Source organism: Cupressus sempervirens, chromosome 7, assembly GCF_028749045.1.
Source record: "Cupressus sempervirens isolate cs-2001-9-10 chromosome 7, ASM2874904v1, whole genome shotgun sequence".
Taxonomy (NCBI): domain Eukaryota; kingdom Viridiplantae; phylum Streptophyta; class Pinopsida; order Cupressales; family Cupressaceae; genus Cupressus; species Cupressus sempervirens.
The window spans coordinates 915,264,678-915,289,564 of record NC_143124.1 but is presented as its reverse complement, the minus strand read 5'-3'; the positions used below and the strand labels follow the sequence as shown (position 1 = coordinate 915,289,564).

The following is a 24,887-nucleotide window of genomic DNA, read 5'->3' as shown; positions in this document are numbered from 1 at the left end:
TAGTTGAAAGCCTTTCCAATCACCTTACAAGGTATAGCAATTGATTGGTATATGGACCTTCCAATAGCTGATAGAACTTGGAAGGGCTAGAAGTAAGCCTTTGAAGCTGATTTCAAGTTACTTTGTGATGACGACAAGGTGGTAGCTGAAATATATAATACCTGCCAAGCAAAAAAATGAGATAGTTTGGGCCTACCAACAGGTTGAAGAAGAGATGGTTTACAGAAGGATTCACCCCCTTCATTTGGGAAAAAAATAAAGGTAGTACCTCCATAACCCTATGAGAAGGCATGCAATAGATCCATGGACATTGAAAGTGAGAATAAGAAATCTAGAGGAAAGAAGAAGGTGAGCGATCATGACAATATGGATGATGATTGTGAGAGAGAGAGTCCAAGACAATACAAGCCCTTTTGAGGGACATGATGAGGATGATGAAAGAGATGAGAACAAACAAAGAGACGAAGGAGAGCAATTAAGTATGGTGTATGAAGTGCAAAAATGAAGGTTACACCACAACCAATTTTCCCAAGAAATCCTTTTGTAACATCTATCAAGTTTTGGGACACTCCATTAAGGAGTACTCGTACAATCTGAAGGTGAGGAGCACTCAAGTGCTCTTCATACAAGGGGAACAGGCAACCCCTTCGACCACACCACCAAGACCCACAAATTCCAAAACCTTGCCAAGCAATTACTGCAACAAGCAAAGAGGCAACAACACCCCAAGAAGTTGCATTCAATGCAACACAAAGGGACGGCCCATGATACAATGTCGCAGGTGTAGCAATGGGGTCACTTTGCACAAGACTGCCAAAGCAAGCAAGGTGGGTGAAGTCTTCTATGCAAATGGTGTGGTTCTGGTGACCATTAGGGTGTTGACTTCCCTAAGGGGAAGGCATTAAACACAATAAAAGTAACATGGTCCGAAGAGGCCATCCTTGCAATCACAAGACTCCAAGCCAAGAATGCCACATACCTTGATCCACGTACAAATAAGGAAAGATTGAAGGAAGACACAATGGAGACAAAATTGGCAATGGCGGAAGAATGGAGGCGAACACGTGGCACGACCGGTACCCATGTATGGTCAGCATCAAAAGCTAACATCATATAGAAGATGCTACAGGCAACGGTCCCAATATAAGTGGTAGACGTGTTGGAGATACAACCACAACTGAAGGTGGCAATCACCAACATTGGTGATACAAATGGTGGTCAAGAGGTTGGCAACCAAGGACAAATGAGGCAAAAAAAGAAACCTATAGAAAAGCTACTTCAACAAGTGCTACCATAGACCCTATGTTGTTGGCAGTAGGTGTCAGATGAACCCCAGCAATGGCAGAAACATACTCTCACCAATAGCATTGTGGATGGAGGGCCTAGAGTAAATGTGCTTCCAAAAGGGAAATGGAAGGCCCTTGGAAAACAAACACTTTGGCCACCAACCTTCCACTTGGTGGGTGTTGAACAACATAATATAAAACCAATTGGGATGCTCATGGATTTGAAAGTAACTATTAGGACCCAACAATTCTTCCTTGACTTTGTGGTCATTTCCTTGGAGAAGAAGGGATACAACACCCTCCTTGACAAAGGTCGCTCATCGCAATGAAGGCCAACCACAATTGGAAGAACACCCTCTCCATTAAGGGCGAAGGGAAGAAATTTGTCATTGACCTTTGAAACCAAACAATGAGCCAGGAGTTGGCATCAAATTCTGAATCTAAAGGGGAGAATGACAAGGAAGGCAGGGATGGAACCCGATAATGGAGCATTGATGCTAGAGAATTGCTCACTCAATGAGTTATCCACTAGCAAATTGAGGACTATGAAGTGTTTCACCCCAATTGCAATGTGCTAGAGATCTTGGAGGTTGAAGTCAAAGAAAATGACATTTTCCCTCTAGAGTATGGACAATGCAAGTAAGGTGAGGTGAGGGTGGATGAAACCTCAACCCATCAGTTCCAAAGAGAGAAGGCAATCAAGTATGAAGAATCAAATATAGAAAATGTAAACCTTGGGAAGTAGATGACCCCACGTTGATCCTTGTAGGAGACAATTGGGACCCTATACTAAAGATGACAACAATCAGGATATTCTTGGAGTATAAGGACGTATTCGTATGGATGTACAAGAACCTGATGGGTGTACTATCGAAATTAAGCATTTATTGAATCCCCCCTATGCCAACAGCACGCCCCGTGGAGAAGAGACCATACTACATGAACAAGAACTATGCAGCTATGGTTCACATGGAAATCGAGAAGATGCTCAAACCAAGGATCATTTTTTAAGTTCAAACAAGTGATTAGGTGTTGTCCATTGTCATTTATCTGAAGAAGGAAGCTAACCACATCCGAATTTGTGTTGATTTCAAAGGTCTTAATGTTGTCACGATTAAGGATTCGTTTACTATCCCTTTTACCAACAACATATTGGAAGTGGCAAAACATGAAATGTACTCGTTCATGGACAAGTTTTCCGGCTACAGCAAGATTAGCATCACAAAAGAGAATAAACTGAAAACATTTGTTATGGAAGATAGGGTGTACACATACAATAGGATGCCTTTCGACATGTGCAACACTCCTACCACCTTCCAAAGGATCACACTTCATATTTTCAACAAGATGTTTGTGGGGAATTTCAAGGCATTCTTGGGTGACTGGTCCATTTATAGTGGAAAGGAAACCCACCTGACCACCCTACGTGAGTGTATGGAATGGTGTCAAAGGGCACAACTGCCACTTAACCCAAAAAAGTGTTGATTCATGGTACCGCAAGCAAGCTACTTGGGCATATAGTCTACGAGGGGTTGAAGACCGATCCTAACAATGTGATAGTTATCATCGGGATGGAAGGCCCCGAGGATGTGACTAGAGTGAAGTCCTTTCTTGGACATGTTGGTTACTATTGATGGTTTATCAAGGGGATCGCTGAAATTTCATTACCATTAAAAAGACTCAAGGAAAAGTGAACCGTTCACGTGGGGTACAAAACAAGAAACAACATTTAAAGAATTGAAGTCAAGATTGGTGAGCGCACCAATTATGGCTTATCCAAATTGGACAAATAATTCCACATTCATGTGAATGCCTCCAATTGTGCCATTGGGGCTACCCTGGCCCAAGCCAACATAGGAGGTGCAAACCACCCAATATACTTTGCAAGAAGACTATTGTCAAAGGTGGAGTAGAATTACAATACAATAGAAAGGGAGGCTTTGGGCATGGTATATGCTGTCCAAAAATGCCAGCACTATCTTCTTGCCACACCCTTCATGTTCTAAATAGACTACCAAGACTATATGTACTTAGTAAACAAACCCATGATATAAAGAAGGGTAGGTCATTGGTTATTGCAGCTCTAGGAATTCATGTTCACAATCATTGAACGCCCGAGTTAAATTGTCAATCAATTGTTGAAGATCTTAAAATCTAGAGAGCCTACTGACAAGGTGAACGAGAACTTCCCACATGTCCACCTATTCCAAATAGCACCAACCTTCCTAGTACGAATACATTGGCCAATACCTTTCTACTTCCAGGCTCCTCGGTGAGATACCTCCGAGTGAGCAGAGGAAGTTGGCACACATAAGCAAACTTTTCCAACTTGTCAATGGGTTATTATACAAAGATGGAACCCAACCATGTACTTCATCGATGCATCATGAAGGAAGAAATACCAAGCTTGCTAAGAAAATCTCATGACGGGTTGGCAGGAGGGAACATGGAGCATGATGTCACCGCATGGAAGATATTACTCACAGGACTATGGTGGCTTCCACTACACACTGATGCATGTGTGTGGGTGCTTGGGTGTAACCGATGCATCATGAAGGAAGAAATACCAAGCTTGCTAAGAAAATCTCATGAAGGATTGGCAGGAGGGAACATGGAGCATGATGTCACCGCATGGAAGATATTATTCGCAGGACTATGGTGGCTTCCACTACACACTGATGCATGGGAGTGGGTGCTTGGGTGTAATACTTGCCAAAGGTCAGGAAAGTCATTAAAATAAGATTTTATGGCATTATTTCCTTCACAACCTCGGGAGTTGTTCGAAAGCTCTAGCTTAAACTTTGTGTGACCGGATTATATCAATCAGTGACTGTGCACATGAATGTTAATTATGACAAAAGTTTAATTGAAGGTTTTGCAAAACATAATAAAAATGATTAAATGAACATAGCAATATCAAAGTGATGAAATTATAAATGAGACACAAGGAAGAACAAACAAAACACAGAATTGATTATGGAGTTCACTGGTACGGCTACATCTCCAAGTCCTCTAAGCAGAGTGATCGATACTTTGTTCAATTCCCAAAATAATTACAATAGCTTGACATCAATCTATTTGCATTCGGTTGCACTAAACTTCAAGCTCTCCTAAGCAAGATTACAATCTTCAAAAGCTTGGAAGAACAGTCTGACAATTTTCTCTCCTGATCCAACTAACCCTTCACAAGCCCATAATCCCCTTCTATACATGAAATTTACCAAATATGGTTCATAAACATATTATTTACAAAATCTTCCCAATTTCCCATTTTCGCATGATATGTTTAAAAATAAACCTAAGCCATACAAAAACAAACTCAAAATATATTCCCCCATATAAAAATCCGAAGCTCATAATAAATGAGCTCGTAATACAATTCGTTGGGGCTTAAGTTTGTTTTAATATTTGTTCTTTGTTAAATATGGGTTGTTGAATGTTTAAATCTAAATTTATCCTTATTACTTCTACAATTCCGCCTACAATTGTGGTCAATTTTGAGAATAGGGAGAGGGAGATTAAGTTCAAATATTATTAGTGCCACTTATGTTGCCAAAAGTGCATGTGGTGCAGTGGTAAAAGTAAAATGATTGATGCTAGGTGATTGTGGGTTCGAACCCCTTAACTTTCTATTTGACTTTTATGCTGCCAAAGTCAACTATCACTTGGTCAAACCTTATCAACTCACCTTTTCCTTGAACTTTAATCGTCCATAAATTGAGCAAGCGTACTCTAATCGGCCCTTTCAAGTTGCGTGGGTTTGTTTTGCAAAGCATTTTGTTATGATTTTGGTCTTGGAAGCATTGGGAACATTTGAATTTTTAGTGGAAAATTCCAACTAGATCAACCATCCCCACTTGGGAACTTTTAGACCTCTGAAAGCTTGATTACTCAGAAAGCAAGGGTAAAATTCCTTCACTTTACTAATCTCCTTCCATCTTGCCTTTCTTGGATTCATTCCCTTCAACCCCACTCTAAGGTACCTTGCAGCTCCTCTTCAACAGGTCCCGAAATTTCTGTCGAGAATGACATCCTCTTGCAACTCTAACATATACTCAAATGAAAGGATATCAACTGATGAGATCTGAACATCAACCTCTTCATCTACAATCATTTGTTGACTCATACAACTTCAAATTTTCTACATGAGTAGATATGCATGTATGAAGGAAGGTTAAGGAAAAAGCCATTGGTATTGATCTTTTCCACGATCTCAAAAGGACCATATTTTACAGGCTTAAGCTTTTTACCTTCACCTTGCATCCTTTCCTTGTTGATATGTAACCAAACTCGGTCACCAACCTGAAAATGATGATTTGTATGCAATGCTTATCATGTCAAGCCTTGTACTTGGCTTGGCTCTTCTCCAGTTGAGATTCTACTGCTTGATGAATAGCTTGAATTTTTTAAATGAACCTCAAAGCCTTCTCTGCATCATGACGCTTGTCTTCACATCACCTTTTCCAAAGGAAAAATCCATTAGAGTTTGTGGCAGTGTTACATCCCAATTTTTGACCTAATTTAAAATATAGCCATTGAGGTTCACATGAAGTCAGTTGATAGTTTAATCTTGCAAAATGGTAAGATGGTTAGTCGTTATAATTTTAAGTGCGGATAACCAGTTGGTCGTTTATCACAAATTCATGGATTTGAGAAGATGGTTAACCGTTATAATTATTTATGATTAAATAATTTATTATGATAATATAATTTAATTATGAAGAATTTCCTTGCAGGAAACACGTCAAAGGGGTGGAAGCACTGTTAGAAAAGAATTAGGCAAGAAGCATCACCATCACTGGGCAAATGGGTTGAGGACCTAGCAACTTGAAACAAGAGACATCTGTGGGACCCACATGAGCTATTTAAATAAATAATTCGAGAAACATAAAATAATTGAGTTAAAATATATAATGTACCTCTAAGGATTTAATATGATATTTCACCTTATTATAGATATATTTATATACGTGCATATAAATTTAAAAATGATTTGGCACCATCATATTTTAATAATTTAATAAAGTGATGTTTACATATACATATATAAATATAAGATTATAATAATATTCAAAAATATAACAACATTTGAATTATAATATTTGAATTATAATCTTCCAACTCTATTCTTTCCATTTTAATATTCTTGCTTTTAACCAATTAACACTTGGCATGAAAATCAATTTAATATTTGGCAAACTCGAACTGTCTTATAACCTCTCCAACTTTATCTTCCAACCATTTAAATTTTCTTTTCCCTCTTCCTTCTTTTAATCGAATTAAAACATGTAGAAATCAAATGGTTTATAATCTTGAAAACCGATGGGAGCCAAGAAGTCACGGCTCGTTCCTTAATATGGGAGCCGTGAGAGGAGTTGAGGAGGGTATATATTTTCATTCCCGTTTCTTTTTAAATCGATATCTTTCCTTGTTAATGGCGGCTCCATTTCAAATCAATACTGTGCTTCAAGTCTGTCATACATTGTTATCATTGTTGAAGCCATGAGAAGGTGGCAGGGATCCTTTTCAAAAGCACCGACTACCTTCTCAATCAGCTTCCTTTATCAAATCAAATTCCTCCATTAAATCCGCCCTTATTCCTTTTGCTCTTAGTTTTCCGATTTCATTCACTAGTCAAATCTTTACAACTTCATTCAAAATCTCTGCAAATCTTTTGACAGTATCTTCCTTGTTGCAAGTCGGCTATATAATGTTCTTGCTGGAGATGTTGGTTTCAAATGTACAATGTGATTACACCTGATATGCAGCCAGGAATCGAGAGTGATATTTTGGTAGGAGCTGAGACTTGATCCTTGCAAGTAAGGTGCAGCAAAGTAGCCAAGGGTTCAGCATGACAATATCATCAATTTGTCCAAGTTTTGTGAAATACCCGAAAACAATATTTCCAATTTGATTTTCCTTGTATAAAGGTATAATAACATTGAATTTCAAAACAGCAAGTTTAGCATTTGTCACAATGATACCTTGTTTGATATCTTCGATTGAACTTCTTTAAAATTAGCTTCGTTCATGGCAAATGATAGCCAAGTAACCATGGTATGGAACCATAAATGTATTGTGCCAATGGATATTAGAATCAACAATCAATTCTGAAATCTTTAAAGAACATAATCATGTAATCACAGATTGTGATAAGCTAAAATATATGTTATTTATGAATTTGTTAGGGATCAACAGACAGAGCTGATTGCTCTAAGATTCAAACACCTAAGATTCACCGGCCGTATAGCCATGGAAAAGGGTGAAGAGGTGAGATGGAGTCTATAATGACTTAGAAAATGAAAGTCAGATATGATAAATTTAGTCTAGAATAATATCATTTAATAGCTCACGCAAGGTCATGTTATTGTAATCTCTTGCTACCAAGACGAGTGGTGTAGATACCAGGATTGCTCGGTAGATGACAGATGTTCCAAGTCCAATTCCGAGTAGGGAGGGCCTTTCTCGTTAAAGATTGTGTGGGGAATAAGTTAAGGTCCGAGGTTGGGTGGTAAAGCTCCTGACAATCTTTCACCTCTCCCCAAGTTGTCGAACGAACAACAGACAAAGATAAGCTATACATTCAATTGTTGTTGGAAAACAAGTATTATTATTTTTATGATGTATATGTAAGAAGGTAAGATTGATTGAGTTACATTATTATTGCAGTTATTTTTACACCTAGATGCGAGAGATAGATTTATTGATTGTTTTCATTATAAGAATATTAAATATGAGCATATTTTCTAATCTTAAGTTATTGCCATAGTTAAGCAATCGGAAGGAAAGAAATGATACAGTGGTATCTGAAGCCCTAATTGAATTTCGTGGTATCCGAAGCCTTAATTGATACAGTGGGTATCTAATGCCCTAAATGATACAGTGGTAACTGAAGCCCTAAGTGATACAATGGTATCTGAAGCCCTAGATGATCCAATGGTAATCGATGCCCAAATTGATACGGTGGTATGTGATGCCCTAATTTTATTTAGTGGTATTTAAGGATAATCGTGATTTGACTTTGATATAGCGGCATTGGATGGAAGTCATTATATGATAATGTTATAATGGTATTTGTGGACTAATTTGGGTGATTGCAGAAGCATCCTTTCAATGATTTATCGATTCAAATTCCATGGTATGTGGATTTTAGTTTCTATAGTAAATTCCTTGATGGTGTTTTATGTTCTTAGTTAAGAAATTGCGTTTAACTATTTTTAATGATAAATCTCTTTCACATGAACATAAATGTTATAATTGTCTTTCTATGACATTGAAGTAAAACTATATTCCTTTAAGTATGTTAGTTGTTAATTAAGACTCGGGAAAATGGGTTGTTACAAGCAGATATCCAAAACATGTCTCAAATGGAGACCTCTTCGTAGGAGAATGTGTTGCATGGTTGTATGCATGTTGCACATAGTGTAAACTGTCATCCCACTGCTTGAGATGTTTGCTGCAGTAGCCTCGAAGCAAGTGTACAAATGTCTTATTTACCACATATGTCTATCAATCCATATGAGGAAGGAAAGTAGTACTTTTCTTTAGCATTGTACCCATGAGATCTCACAGTGTGGACCAAAATTATCCTAGGAATCAAGAATCTCGATCTGATACAATGGAAGTAGGGAACCCAAAATGGACCCATACATATTGGGAGTACATATGAGCTGTGCGTTCAATTGTGACCTGTTTTAACAAGGCATTAGAACACACATTTTGCTGAGCCTATCAACTACTACAAACAAATAGTCATGTCCCTTTTTAGACATGGGAAGTCCTCCAACAAATTCCATTGAAACACTTTGCCAAGGTCGATATGGAACAAGAAGGGGTGTGTACAACCCCAACTTCCTGTTACTAGGTTTACTGGTTGCACACAATATACATCCTTTGATATACTTAGTTACAGTTTCCTGCATGTGAGGCCAATAACAATATTTATGCAACCGAGCCATTGTTTTATTGATGTCAAAATGTCCAGCAATCAATGATGTGTGAGCTTCTCTAACTGCTTGCGTTTGTTCACCTTTATGAATGCATTACTTTCCTAAATGATACAATAGTTTATCTTTTACATGGTAGTTATTTTCTTCTACTTGTTTGCCTACAATTAGAGCCGCATAAATATCCTTAAAGTTTTAATCCATGGTATATCGTTATTGAAAGCTTTCATGTACCATAGAACACCTTAAAGAATAACCAAAGCATTCATACCAAGAGGTCTTGAAAGCATATCTGCTACCTTATTATGGACACCTTTCTTCTACTTAATAACTAATGAAACTGTTGAAGGAATCACATCCACCTTAAGTGCCTACTTTGTTGCAAAATTGACTGAGTGCAAATATTGCAGTGGCTGGTGATCAGTGTGGATGATAGTTTCTTTGTCCATTACAAATTGTTTCCATTTTCTAACACTCTGAACTAGTGCATAGAGTTCCTTATCATAAGTAGGATAGTTAATATCTAAAGATGAGAAAGTTTCAGACTGAAAACAGATTAGCTTACCTCTTTGCATTAGAACTGCTCCCATGGCAAACCCACTTGCATCGGTTTCGATCTTAAATGGTTTCTGCAAATCTAGCATAGCCAAAACAAGTGCAATGCTTAACTTTTCCTTAAAGCGTTGAAAGCCTTCTGATGAAGTCCTCTTCACTGAAAAGTTTTCTTTGTACTTGTCAATGCATGCAATGGCAATGCTATATAGGAGAAGTTAGAAACAAACTTTCTCCAATATTGAATGTCTAAGAAATTTCTGACTTCAACTACTATACTTGGCTTAGGCCATTTTACAATTACTTTGACCTTCGCAGGGTTGACTTTCAATTTTCCATTCCCTACAACAGAGCCTAAGTACACGTCTTTGTGAACTCGCATTTTGACTTCTTTACAAAGGAACTATTTTTGTTCTCAAAACATCAAAAACTTTCTTTACATGACTTGCACGATCAATCTGGGACTTACTAGATACAAGGATATCATCTAGGTAGACTATTACGAATTCATCAACGAAAGGATGATATACATCTTTCATTACATGCATGAAAGTGGTTGACGCATTGCACAGTCCAAAAGGCATTACCAACCATTCGTATAATCCCTGCATAGCCTTTAATGTAATTTTCCAAATGTCATTTTCTGCAATCCTAATATGGATGATAACCACTTCACAAATCCAGCTTAGTAAAATAAACTGCATGCTTTAGCTGATCAAGTAAATCATCAATACGCGGAAGAGGATACCTATTATTTACCGTGAGTTTTTTGAAGGCACGGTAGTCAATATACATCCTCCAAGTCCCATCCCTTTTCAGCACTAGAACAATTGGCAAGCCACATGGAGATGTGCTTGGTCGTATTATACCTTTCTCAACCAACCCCTGCACTTGTTTCTTAATCTCCACATTCTGAACAAACAAACAATACATCCTGATATTGGGTAGAGAAACATCTTGTTGCATCTCATAATGGAATCTCTCTCTTGGGCGACAACCTCTTCAGTTCCTAAAAAATGATCATCTTATGTAGATATAATTTTGACCAACTCAGACTTATGTTTTGGTTTGCACCCCTTAAATGCTTCGGATTTATCATCATCCTTAACTTTTACAAGCACAAGTACAAAGTTTTTGCTCGCATTAACTAATCTTTTCATTTGTCCAGCATTGACTAAAGCAACATTAGTTTTGACCTTATGTGATCTAACTATATGCTCTGTACCATCTTTGAACAAATGGTACTAATTCTCTGCCCAATCGGACTTCCTACACAAACCCACAAATATCTAGAGACACAACATCTACTACTTCATCAATGAAATTGGCAGTGATGGCAAAACCAGTTTGCACATTTTTTATCACTTGCAATTGTGCATCATTGCATACCCATCCAAGTGGATAGGGCTTCAGATGAGTGGTAGTTAGATTCAATTTCTTAACCACCTCTTCAGAACTCAGATTGACTTGTGAGCTAGTATCAAATATACTGTCAATCTTAGTCTACTTGGTTACCATGCGGATATGAAAAAGTTCATTCCTTTGTTTATCAGCATGTTAGTAAACAAATTGTTCTTCTTCTGATTCTCCTTTTAATTTGCCCAATTTGTAATGAAGAACAACTTTACATAACAGTTGGGAAACTGTTTCTGAGAATAACTAGTTTCCCTCTGAATTAAGGTACAGCTCCCTATGTGAAAAATATTCAATGAATTTTGATTCAATTCTAATTCCTACTGCAGGTATGTTCTTAACCAGAGAACAGCAGAGGAAACCGAGTTCCACCCAGGCAAGTGAAATCTCAGGCAGGATCTAAATGCAAAAATGCTATGCTGTGACCTTCATAATCTTATGAATTTCCCAACGAAGCAATTATGAAAGATGCAGATTATGAAATGCAATTGAAGAATGATTATGCAAGTTACGAAATGCAAATGAAGTAGCTGATGCAATTCCACAACCAGTTATAAAACTCTGATTATCCTACTGATTGGTTAAATTGAAAACAATGAAACAAAACTCTGTTTATTTATCATTCCCAATTCAACATAATGAAATAACACCAGATACAGTTGGACAGAAAATAAATGGCACTAGACTTGATTGTCTCTGCAACCAACTTCACACCTCAAATTTTCCGATCCCTATATGCAATGAAATGAAAAACCTAAACTAACATGCCCTCTCCTCTACTCCAGCTCTCTGACTGTATGCAGAAAAAAAAGAACCCTTTCCTTTTGTTTTTCTCCAGTATTTATAGAGTTTTACAATGCATAGAGTTCGTAGGAACTCTTGATCTTTCAGTTCCCATGAATATCAAAAGGCACAGAATCGAATGGTTTTAAAACCTAAAGAAGAGGAAAGGAATTAACTCTGCCCTTTTGCCTTCCTTCATAATCATTGCTTGCAATATGACTCTTGATATACTTGTTCCAACTTAAGCAACTTAACTTTGACCGAATAGCCATCTCAACAACAGGACAGTGCACACCTGCAGGCTCATTTACAACTTTAGCAAACTCAAACACTTTGATATGCCTAGAAACACTAGCAGTGGCAAATAATTCATCATCTCTATCAAACTCTATGCTTGATACAATATTTGCATTGTGGAATGGATCCCTATGTCGAAGTTCTGCAATGACCCTCAAATGACTGTATCCAGTAAAAGTTGAGAGAGCAGACTGGAATTCCTCGAGGCCCGCATGATAGCCTTCTTTGCTAATATTATTCTCATCTCTTTCTTTTCGAAAACCACCATCAAATGGCTTTCTCAAGGAGTGAGTACCATGTCGTCTTTCAGCCTACGCTCATACCAAATAATTGCCTCTTCAAACTTGTCTTTCCACTTCTTTTCATATTCTTCTTGAAAGATGTCCTTGAACCTGCCATCATATTTTTTTAAGGATGTTATTTTTCGTAGTGAAATAGAGAGGCCATTTATTGGAATATGCCGTCACCATTGAAGAATGAGCAAAGGCTCGAATAGACTTCTCAACATTGAACATAGTCATTGCCACAACCCCTCCATCTTTAAAATCATATACATCAAGTTCAAATGGTTTCTCTCCTGACTTTGGAACGAAAACCATCTTGAGTTTTCTTGGTTCTTTAATAACAGTATCTGTAGCACTATACTGATCCCCAAAAGCATCTCGAAGATATCTGTGTGTGTCGATGTAGCGAAAGCTCTTCTTAACTTTCTGCTTCCAATTATTGCTATACTGTATTCAATTGCCTTTAGCAGAGGCACTGTCGCATGCTGACCCGGGTTGCAGTGCCTCCCTGCAAATGGTTCAGAGCTTTAAAGCGCCATGGGCTCAATTTTTCTGCCATTCCTTATAGAATGATCAACTTCCTTTTCCAAAGCTTGCACACAATTTTCCTGATCCAAACGGATCTTATTAAGTTTTTGCATTGCTGAGTCCTCTTGAGCTTTATGCTGTTGCTCTGATTGTTGACTCTTGATTTTATTAAAAAAAAAATCATCCATTGATTCATCAAATGTTCCAAACTTTACAAAGTATCGTGTTTCAACTTGATGTAGCAATAATGGAGAAAATTCATCATAAACCTGTGTGTTCAAGCTCCAAACTGCAAATCCACAACACGATCAGTAGCCAAGCGTATTCCATTCTTCAAAATCACTGCAACAACTTTACCCTCTGAATCCCTTTCAAAAGATGACATTACAGTTCCCTTTATGAACTGAACACCTTTACTCCTATAGTACTCCTAATAGAAAGCTGCTAACTCTGGTGTAAATAACCGAGCCATTAAGTGTTCCTCGGGAAACACCATCGTTACATGTATTTTATTGGTAACTAATGCTGCAGCACACTCCATGCCTATGTATCCACCACCAATTAAAACAGCATTGGCCCCAGTGCATGAGGCCATAACATTCACAAGTTTGGTTGCATCATCTAAATCTCACAAATAGCATATACTTTTAGCATCTGATCCATTCACTCCAAATTCTTCAAGCTTCAAAACCAGGGCCCCAGTTGCAACAATTAAAATTTTGAATGTAATGGTTTTGCTAGATGCAGTTAACAATGTCTTTCCCTTTACATCCGCTGATTTTACATGAGTTCCGAGAACTAACTCGATTCCATGTTCTTTATACCACTTTGGTGTCAATCACTCCTCATTTGAACCAAGGCATGTATGGAAATGTGGTAACCGAGCAGCATTCTCTCAAGAAGAAATATTGCAAGATGGCATGCAATATCTTACCATGCTACTTCTCCCAAGAATATTGGCATCATCTGTCATCATTTGTTATATGCCAACTATAGAGGAAGTAAAACTTGCAGCAGATAGAGCATTTTGGAAGCAACCTAAAGACAAAGTAAAACTTGTAGCACCTAGAGCTTGAGATGGTGCTTGAGTTCTCTGGAGGTTAACTTTATTCCTGATTGCCACTTCTTGCTCACCATCAGTTAACAGAATACCTTATGGGCTTAATGTACTTTCATCTTGTGCTATCTCTGTGGAAAAGCTCTCACTTCCCTTTTCTGAATCATCTTCATGCTCATCTGCACTTAGTTTCATAGATATACCATCATCTGAGTCTTGTTTCTCTGTGAGATTGTCAATAATGAAGTCATGACTTTCAAACCACATAACCCTTGCATACTCGAGCTGCTAGCATCATTCTCTATAATGGTTTTTCTTCACAAGAGATATCACATTCATTCTTTAAGCATCGAGGCTTAGGCACTTTGGACTAGGAGCCATGCCATTGAACCTTGAACTTTGGATCTGAACTCTGACATTTGAACTTCTGAATCCGAGGCATAAAACTTTTACATCTGCATCTCAAGATTATGATCTTCATCTTTTACAACATCATGTTTAAAGAAAGTTCAGGCAACTTATGGGAAAACCGACCAGGACAACCAAATATTTGAAGTTTTGAAATAGGGGTACTAATAGTACGCTACACAGCATTAGGAGGATAATTTTCCTTACTTGTACTTGCATTAGAAACAAATGCATCTAATGAGAGAGTTTTACCTTTTACTGTACCTTGGGTTCCGGTAGCAACTATTTTTGTTTCATCTCTGGAATCAGATCCAAGATCTTATTGGATTATCGCAGCAGTCTTCTTTGGACCTTTGTTACCTCTATACCACTTTGGCCTCAACTTCAGATGTAACTTTCAACACTTCACATCTTTGTGCCCTTCTTTCTTACAATGAGAGCATGTGGGCTTAGCATCCCCTTTCTTTACTGTTGTTGTCTTCTTCCCTTTCCCTTTAGGTTTACCCTCAAGCTTAAATGGTTTCTTTGAAAAATCATCATTGAAAGTGTTCTTACCTCTTAACTCTAAGTCGGTGGCTTGGACCAATGCTTCATCTAGGTTGTTGGGATTCAAAACTAGGATAAAATGTCTTAGGTAAGATTGCAAACTACCTATGTACTTAAGCAAGTTATCCTAAGTACAAAAATGGAACATTCAAAGCAATAGCCCTTTTTCTAAACTCATTAGTATACTCTAGGACAGATTGGCCCTTACCTTGCCTAAATATTTTCCAATTCATTATCAATTGTTGCAAATGAACTAAAGGGTAAAAAAACATTTGAGAGCAACAACAAATTCCATCTAGGTCATATTAGCATTACCATAGTGAGCAAGCTCCTCCCGAGTCCTACTCTCCCACTACGTGAGATATGTATCTCCCAACCAGAGAGTGATTAACTGAATCCTAGAGGAGTCTTCAAGTAGGCCTTGTATCCTACAATAGACCTCTACTTGTTCAACCCATTCATCTAGCTTTTCAACATTCAACTCCCCACAGTTACTTAGATAACTCAAATTGTACATCCAAATTTATAACAAGCCTATGGGTGCTCTCAAAAGTATTAACAGACGAAAACGAAGAAAGGGTAGAACGAGGAGTTTTGGGTGGTGAATCACCACCTCTTGGTGTTTTGCTTTTATCCTCCAATTTTGATGTGATTCCTTTCTCCTCATCCTATCATTCTTGTCTTTCTTGGAAAGAACTTCACCCATCGACTTCATATCAAGAAATGTCTTCTAAAAGGCTTTCCCATCAAATTCAATTTGGCCTTCTTCAACTGCCATCTCTAAACATGGAAAATTCCTTCTTTTTGCAATCTTTGGGCTATATTCCGCAAGTGTGCCTTCGCCTCACTTACTTATGGCTCTTGTTAACATTCATCCCCGCACAAACTAGTCACAAAAAGCCTTAATACCACTTGATCGGGTTATATTAGGATCAGTGATTGTTGCACATGAAGGTTGATTATCACAAAAGCTTAACTGAAGGTCTTAAAAAAATTATAAAAATGATTAAATGAACATAGCGATATCAAAGTGATGAAATTAAAAGAGAGGAAGAACAAACAAAACACAAAACTGATTACGGAGTTCATTGATAAGGCTAGATCTCTAGGTCCTCCAAGCAGAGTGATCGGTCCTTTATTCGATTCCCAAAACAATTACAATAGCTTGGCATCAATCCATAAGCATCTGGTTGCACTAAGCTTCAAGCTCTTTCCTAAACATAATTACAATCTTCAGAAGCTTGGAAGAACACTCAGACAATTTTCTCTCCAATTCCAACTAACTCTTCACAATGCCATACCCCCCTTTTATACATGAAATTTACCAAATATGGTGCATAGCCATATTATTTACAAAATATTCCCAATCTCCCATTTTTTCATGATATGTTTAAAAATAAACCAAATCCATACAAATAAACTCAAAATATATCCCCCCATAGAAAAATCCTAAGCTTGTAATACAATTACCTAGGCTTAAGCTTGTTTCAATATGTGATCTTTGTTAAATATGGGTTGCTGAATGTTTAAATCTAGAGTTACCCTTGTCATTTCCACAATTTTTGCCTACTATTATGGTCAGAGCTTGAGAATAGGGAGGAGGTCAGTGGTTCCAACCACAGACCCTTTTTAATTGCGCACTTTGCTTGAGATATGTACTAAAACAATAAACAACGCCAAATTATCTTCAAAGTACTTAAGTGGCACATTGGCAATATAGGAAGCTTTAAAGCATATGGTCGAGGGAGTTCACAAGTTCACCCCACTCCTCCCCCCCCACCACCACCACCACCATCCCTTTGTTTTTTGGGCACAAGTGGAGCGAAATTAAGTTCAACTATTATTAGCGCCACTTATGTTACCAAAAGCGCATGTGGTGCAGTGATAAAGGTAAAAAGGTTAGTGCTAGGCGATTGTGGATTCAAATCCCCCGACTTTCTTTTTGACTTTTACGTTGCCAAAGTCAACTATCACTTGGTCAAACCTTATCAACTCACGTTTTCCACGAATAGACTCCAATTGGCCTCGTTCAAGTTGCATTAGGTTTGTTTTAGAAAGCACTTTGATCTAACATTGGTTTTGGAAGCATTGGGAACATGAATTTTTAATGGAAAAATCCACCTAGATCATTGTGGACCACTTACGATGAGTGTCGCACAACAATGTAGGTACATCATAGTACCACCAAGTACTTGACAAAGTGGGCAGAGGCAAGGACACTCCCTAATAACAATGCAATTAGCATGGTCCATTTCCTTTATAAGCAAATAGTCACCTGATTTGGCATACCCATATCCATCACTTGTGATCAAGGTGTACATTTTGTCAACCAGGCGATTAGGAACACAACAATTGAATTCTGAAAATTCCACAACCTCTTGAGCCCGTAATTCCTCAAGCAAATGGGCAGGCCAAATCCACAAATAAAGTATTGGTCCCAGTATTGTATAAAATGTGTGGAGTAGGAGACTGGGAAGAGAGGCTTCCAGTTGTACTCTGGGCATATTGGGCTACTTATAAGGCGATGACAAGATACACACCATTCCAACTAATGTATGATCGGGAGGAAGTTGTACCTATGGAGTACATGATGCCAAGTCTAAGGGTGACAGTAGAAAATTGATAGGGAGATACAAAAAGTCTCAATGAAAGATTATTCAATATGATGAAGTTGGATAAGAGACTAATGACAACATAGTGGGCAATGAAGTTGGAAGTTCTGGCATGGTAAACATCTCCAACGAATGAATTTCCGACTGGGCTAGTTGTTTCTGAAATATAAAGGTTGTTACAAAATCAAGCCTAGCAAGTTCAAAGTTTGTTGTCTCAAACCATATAAAGTGAGAGAAGTGGGGAATAATGGGGTTGTTAAACTTGCAACTCTGGAAGACAGATCTATCAAGGAGCCAATGAATGGATCCAAATTGAAACCATACAAGGAGAGAAAGGTATAGACTGCAGAGATCAGCATGTTGGGGTACACAACTAAGGGTGACTGGACTATTGGTTCAGAAAAGGAGATCGAAGAAGCTCTAGTAATATATTAAGAGCCATATAAGATGGACTTAGATTGGGCCAAGTCTATGATTACTCTCGAAGAGCAACTAACAAGGAAGCGTGTGGAAGGTGTTGTCGGGGATTAAGATGTAACACAGAATAGAGACTTTATTCATATATGCAATATGCACTCCAAGTACAATGATTACAATGATAATGCTTATGATGATTCAATAGTCCCTTCGGATGGTATACATATACTTTCTTGAAGCTTATGATGTGACTCTACCCTTGTTATATCCTTCATGAGAGTGGAATGTCTAGCAGCCTTTATAGTTTGTTTTGAGTGGGATGTCCAGCAGCCTTTACAATTTGTTTTAAGGAGCGCGGATGGCCGAGTGCAGAGACTATCAAGATGTGCGAGGATTAGGCCTCTACGAGAGAGATGGGTATGCAAAACCGCATAGAGGCTTTGACTCAGGAGATAGTCTGAATACACAAGGAGGCTTATTATGCCCTTTGGAGGAGCCAAGCAGACCAGGTAGCAGCAGAGAGGGCTCAGGAGGAGTCAGCTACCAGGGTAGCAGCGATGAAGACGGAACTAGTTGCACAGAAGGCAGCTTAAGAGTCGGAGAGAGCAGCCTAAGAATCCGAGAGTGTTGTCCTGCATTTTGTCACCACAAAACGTTGGTAACAGCACGAAACTTTTCCGAGCTAGTTTTGTGTTTCTCTAACCTTGAATTTGATATTCAATTGCTTAATGTTGATCGATTGATCCATTTCAATTTGAATATCAAATTGTTTTTCTGAAGGCCTTTGTCAAGTTATTTTTGTTTTGCTTGCTATCGAGCCTTTGCTTGATTTTTGAAGCCTTCATAGTCCGTTCTTTGCTTTTGAGTTTGTGTTTGCTTGTTTTTGGTCCTTTGGATTTGCTCATGTCATGCCTTTCATTTTCCCCTTCGATTCAGTCTAACCTAGAGGTTGATCGAAGTTGTCAGTCAAGAGATATGGTCATTTTAGTGCCTCTAAAGTGGACATTTTAAGTGCAACAGTACGAATTTAAAAAATGATGTTATATTTTCATTTTGACATTCATTTTTTCAAAAATATAACATTTACTCACTTTTTGTTATGTTTTGAAGTTACTTTTCATTTAAATTTATAACTTAAAGTGACTATAGTGCACTTTATGTTATAATTTTAAGTTGAATTACTTTTTAATTTTTCACTTAAAGTGACTATAGAACTATATAGTTACTTTTCAAAAAAATTATTTTTAAATCAAATACTTATATAAATGTCACTTTAACTTAATGTTTATGAATTATATTGATTAATATGATGCATAAATGTTATTTTTGACCCATATTGATGACATTTTTATAAAAATAAGTTAAATGCATAACTTAAAAACCTTAAAGTGGACTTTTTATGTGCATATGCATGTAAAAACTATGAAAAGTGGAAACTTTTCATGTTATTGCATATAAAAACTCACTTTGAGGACATTTTTCATGCCATTACATCAAAAGCTTGTAAAAGTGGACCTTTTTTATACAATGACATGAAAAGTTGAGTTTTTGTGCTTGTGCATCAAAAAGGTGAGACATGTTTATAAAATATGTGACTCCAAAAGGTCCAATTTTGGAGTCTTCCACATTTTAAAATATGCAATGAACTTCAAAAGGTGAGATTATGTCTAAAGACATTTTTTAAAACATGCAATGGACTCTAAAAGGTCCAATTTTGCCTTCCAACATGTTTTAAAATATGTAATGAAAATAAAAATGTACTATTTTGTGAAGAAAACATGTTCTTGCTCCAAAAACCTCCGATTTTGATCATAACTAGATATTTTCTCCATGGATTTGGATGAAATCACTTGCATTCAAAATTTTGGAGTAGTGATCATTTTGCCTTCATAAAAAATCAGTTTATTGAGCCCAAAAACATGTTCAAAACTCCCAATCTAGGGCACGAGTTTGCATAAAACTCCATAAAGCTTCAAAGTTTGATCACATTTTTTGCTTGCAACCAAGTCATTTTTACCTTATATGCTGATTACATCATATTGTGATCATCATTTTGGTGTTAAAACATCAAATCGTTATGCTTGGTGAATCACGTTTTTACTTGGAAGAACATGTTTTTGAAAAAACATCTCAAGAACATGAAATCTTCAAAACGTTGCAAGGAGACAATCTAGGGCACATTTTGGCATCTTGCACAATAATCTCCTTGTTTGTTGCCCTTCATCATTCGAATTTTGAAGATTTGAAAAGTTCTCAACATTTTTGAAGAAGATTTCAAACAAAAAAGAGCATCTTTTCCTTCATTTTTGTCACTTATTCTTCATGTAAGTGGACTTCTTTCTTGCATTTTAATTCATGCTTACCTTTGCTGATTTTATGCATGAAATTGTTGAATGGATGTCATTTGTAAAAATCTTTGCCTTAGAATGTGCATTTTTCCTTTAAATATGAATTTATCCTTCATTTTGATGTTTTTGGTTCTTCCAAGTTCCAAATCCGAATTTCATCTTTGGAGTGCATTGCATCTTGGCATGTTTTGAATTGTTTTCAAAGGTATGTTTTTTCTTTTGTTTTGGTTTTGTGTGCTTGTTTTTCAATTTTTCTCCATTTGGAGAAATTGCAAATTTTTTCCCAAAAACTTGTTTTTACTTCATTACATACGAAAGCATTATCATTTTTCACATTCCATTTCCATGTCATTACATCTCACATCTCATCCGACAAATGCGATTACATGTTTTACATCTCATTCGCCATCCACACATGCATGTAATCCCATTTTCCGTTTTCATTTTCATCCATCTCACTTTTCGCTTTCATTCGCACGGCACGATTACACGAAATGTCTTACATGTAATTACATCTAAAAGGTCCGATTTTGAACAAAAGTCATATTTTGAAAAGACAAAAGGATGTCATTTTTGCTTTCCGTGTACTTTAACTTATTCCTTCCTCCAAAAGTGACTATATAACTCATTATCTCACCTCCATGTTTCATTTTCATCTTCACATATGCATTTGCACTTACATTAAGTACATGTTTCCACCTCATAACATATTTTACATGTTACCCTCCACCCGCATATACATGTAAAGTGTACCTTTCATTCGTATTAACATCTCATTTCACTTTCCACTTTCCGTTACATATTGCATTTACATATACACATGTTACATTCAATAAAGCCCTGAAAACTTTTAAGTCACTTTTGAAATCAGCAACTTTCACTTTGCACGCATTCCCATGCGTTTCACCTTCGCACATTTTCATTCCATTCCATTTCATTTCATTTTCCATATTTGCATTTCTGTATCATTTCATTCCATTTCACTTTTCATTTCATTGCACATGCATATGCTTTCTCTTCGAAAGTTACTCCCTTTCGAATCTTCACTGCTGCTCCAGAATTCACTTGCATGGAAATTCCTTATGATGATGTATTTGTGTTTTGGGATTTTTGTGTTGCAGTACAAGCACAAGAAATGTCCTCGCCATCTAAATCCAAAGGCAAGATGAAATATCAATATGACAAAGAATTGGCTCATACAGCTCCTTCAGTAGCATCTGTCTTGGACAACGTGTTGGACACGAAGATTGGTCATGTAGACGTGGTTGATTTTCTACAAAGGATTGAAGCTCTAGCTACACATGAGATGAAACGTATTAAAAGAAGCAACATCCATTTGGTTTCTACATTTCCCATGGCGGCCAGAGAACCTGATTTTGTTTATGGATGCGCTCGGTGGTTCACTCCTAAGACAAGGAATATCAAAGACACTGACGGCAAGGTTATCATTAGCTTTGATCCTGAAGTTATTGAACAAATCTTCAAAGTTTCTCGTAAATCAGAATGTGCTGATTTGACTAAAGGATCATCATTGGCCTGTTAGAATGAGCAAAAGGACAGTTATTAAAAGTACGTCAACCTTTACTAGTTAGACAAGAAGAGAAACAATTTTTCCAGATGGCCAAAGACTCTTCATCGGTCAAGTTTTAAACAAGAATACAAGGATCTCATCATTCTTCTCAGCAGAATCTGTGGTCTTAAGGATTCTTCCGATTTTGAGCCATGGATGTACAAATTTATGTTTCAAATTATAGAAAACAAAGAACACATCTTTTGGGGAGAGCTTATCAGTACTGCACTCTGTCAGCAGATATGCAATGTAGTAACATTAGTACCTTTTTACATGAATTCTTATCTAGTTTACATTGCTATTGCCATGGGCTCTTTTTCAAGTCTTTCCACCAAAGGTGATCGTCTTCAAGTACCTGTTTGGAAATACTATGACCAAATCACTTTGGCTAACAGTAAATACTATTACAGAAGAGTCCAGGATGCCTTCTTTGGACATTACAGGTATCTGTTCGACAAACAATTGTGTATCAAAAGAGTGTTTGATGCAGCATGGGAAAAGGTAAACCAGTACGGCTGCATTTTTCTTCAATTTCCACTTTCACATATTTGAGAGTTGGATATTTCAAAGGAGAGCCGTATACCTTACCTAGGTATGCTACAGAGCGAATCATTCTAATGGAGTTAGCAAGACAACTCATGGACGTGCAGAGTGATCAGCATGTGTCACATAGGCCCGGATTTGGCATCACTTCAGCTAGGCCTTTATCTATTGGCAATTATTCAATTGTTTATGTGCCTGAAGCGAAGAATATGGAAGCAGAGTTGCAATTGATTACATTGAAAAGGTTCAAGGCTAGATTTGATTTTGATTATCGAGAGATGAACTCTCAGATAAAGAGGGCCTATACTCATGTTCATCGCATTTAAGATATTTGGATTGACATGAGAACAGAACTTGATATTATTAAGATGGATTATTGCAAGTTAACCTTGCAACAAATAATCGATCTTAATATGTTAGAAATCCCTTCAGATTTCCAAGTTGAAGATGATGGCGACATCCTTGATCCAGCATTCCATCAAGCTGGTTTTGATAAAATGTGTCCTTTTCCCTATTCAATGGCAACAAAAGGAAGGTACATCTATTATGGACAGGTTTCAATCCATCTTAGCAAACACTAACAAGTGGTTGAAAAGTAAAGGCCTTAAAAGAGTAAATCCTAAGATGGCTCTAGATTGTGGAAGTTTTGGTCTTCCTGGCAGGAAATTCCAACTAGAAATTATAGGGAAAGATGGTGCTTCATCTTCGAATATCAAGAGTACTCTCAAATTCAAATTAAAGGGCAAAAAAGGAACTAAATCATCTCAAGTTCCTGAACCAATTCAAGAATAAGTGACAGAATCAGAAGAATTGGAAACAGAACCTGAGAAAGAAGATTCAGATGAAGAAGGAAAAATTAGCATCACATCTCCTCCAAAGCCTGCACGAGCCCGCACATCTTCTCCACATGAAAATCCCTTTTTGCATGAGGTTGATGATGATGTAGATTCATTTTCTACTGTTTTCACTCACTACATTCCAGTCTCGGAAGTTAATACCATGGCTCTTCCGATTTCATCTGTTGCTCCTCGTGTTCCTGCACATGATCAATATGAACACTTAGCAAATGTGTTTGAAGATTTTTCGACTCTTACTAGTGGTCAAGTTTCCCAACTTGATACATCTTTGACAGGGTTTGAACTTTTCATGACAGAATCTTCACAACATATTCCTATGCCTACAGCAGTACAAACTGAATACTGTTCAGTCACTACAGATATACAATCTGGATCAATGCCAATGGTCTCCATTGTGCCTGCTTCTACAGATGAAAGTTTCAGCCTGCCTGCAAGGTTGAGTAGAATAACTACAAAGAGAAGGAAAGTAATTATTCCTCTTGATGATCTCCCTGTGAAGAAGACTAAATCCAAATTTTTGAAAGACAAGATTGTTTCTAGAATTTTGGTTGATTCTAACAAAACCAAATATGTTGAGGTTGCTAAGCCCTTAGTAAATAAACCTGTTGAAGAACTTACCAGTTCTGATTATAAGTTTACTAAGGTTGAAGTTGGAAAGCAATCTCATTTGAGTTGTTTACAAGATGCTCAAGATGCATTCACAAATGTATCAAAAAGCAGTCATGAGCTTTGGGAAAAGAAGAATTAGTTGAAATAAGAAATAGCTCATTTGAATGAGGTCATCCAAATGCAATCTTCTCAAAATGTTATTGTTACATCACAAACATCTAAAGAGAGAAGGTTGATTGAAGTTGCTAAGTCTTGGATACAGGAAATCATTGTTGAAGGAATTCGAGCTATCACAAAAACACTTGCAGTTCTAAGGCGTGTCAAAGAGATGAACAAAATGGAACTAAGCTTAATTTCTTCTTTGACTCGAGAAGCAGAAAACCTGAAGGAAATCCTTGAGGATTGGGATGAAATGATAAAATTTGATCTGAATGCTATGGTCTCATGTGACGTTCTTCCGTCATGTGAAATGTTCTTCAGATTTCAAGGACTCATTGGTTACAAGGAAGAGATCTTAAGAAAGTTGATCACAAAATTGCAAATGGCTCTTAAAGATTGTCAAGTAGTTGAAACAAGCCTTACTTGTGATTTGGAGCAATTGGGATGCCGTGTTATTGATAATCTTGGTAATCTTTTGGCAACAGAGAGAGTGAATTCAAAATATACAATCGGGATCAATGCTGATGTAGATTTCAAAGATTTTGGTTTGCACACAATGAACAAGTTTGTTTTGTACAAAACACTTGTTAGATAATACAACAGCAAATTCCAAAGTTGTTCAATCAGCATATGAAAATGCAGTGAGAATTGAAACCATATCAAAGACTATGG

General features: G+C 37.2%; 1 protein-coding gene and 1 pseudogene across 1 annotated transcript in view; both read right to left on the bottom strand.

The window, feature by feature from the left end:
- The window catches only part of MSFC1 (Mitochondrial substrate carrier family protein), a 63,885-nt gene that overhangs the window by 4,098 nt on the left and 34,900 nt on the right, over positions 1-24,887 (bottom strand). The window lies entirely within an intron of this gene.
- On the bottom strand, positions 13,367-17,604 carry LOC149550504 (monodehydroascorbate reductase 2, peroxisomal pseudogene; annotated as a pseudogene).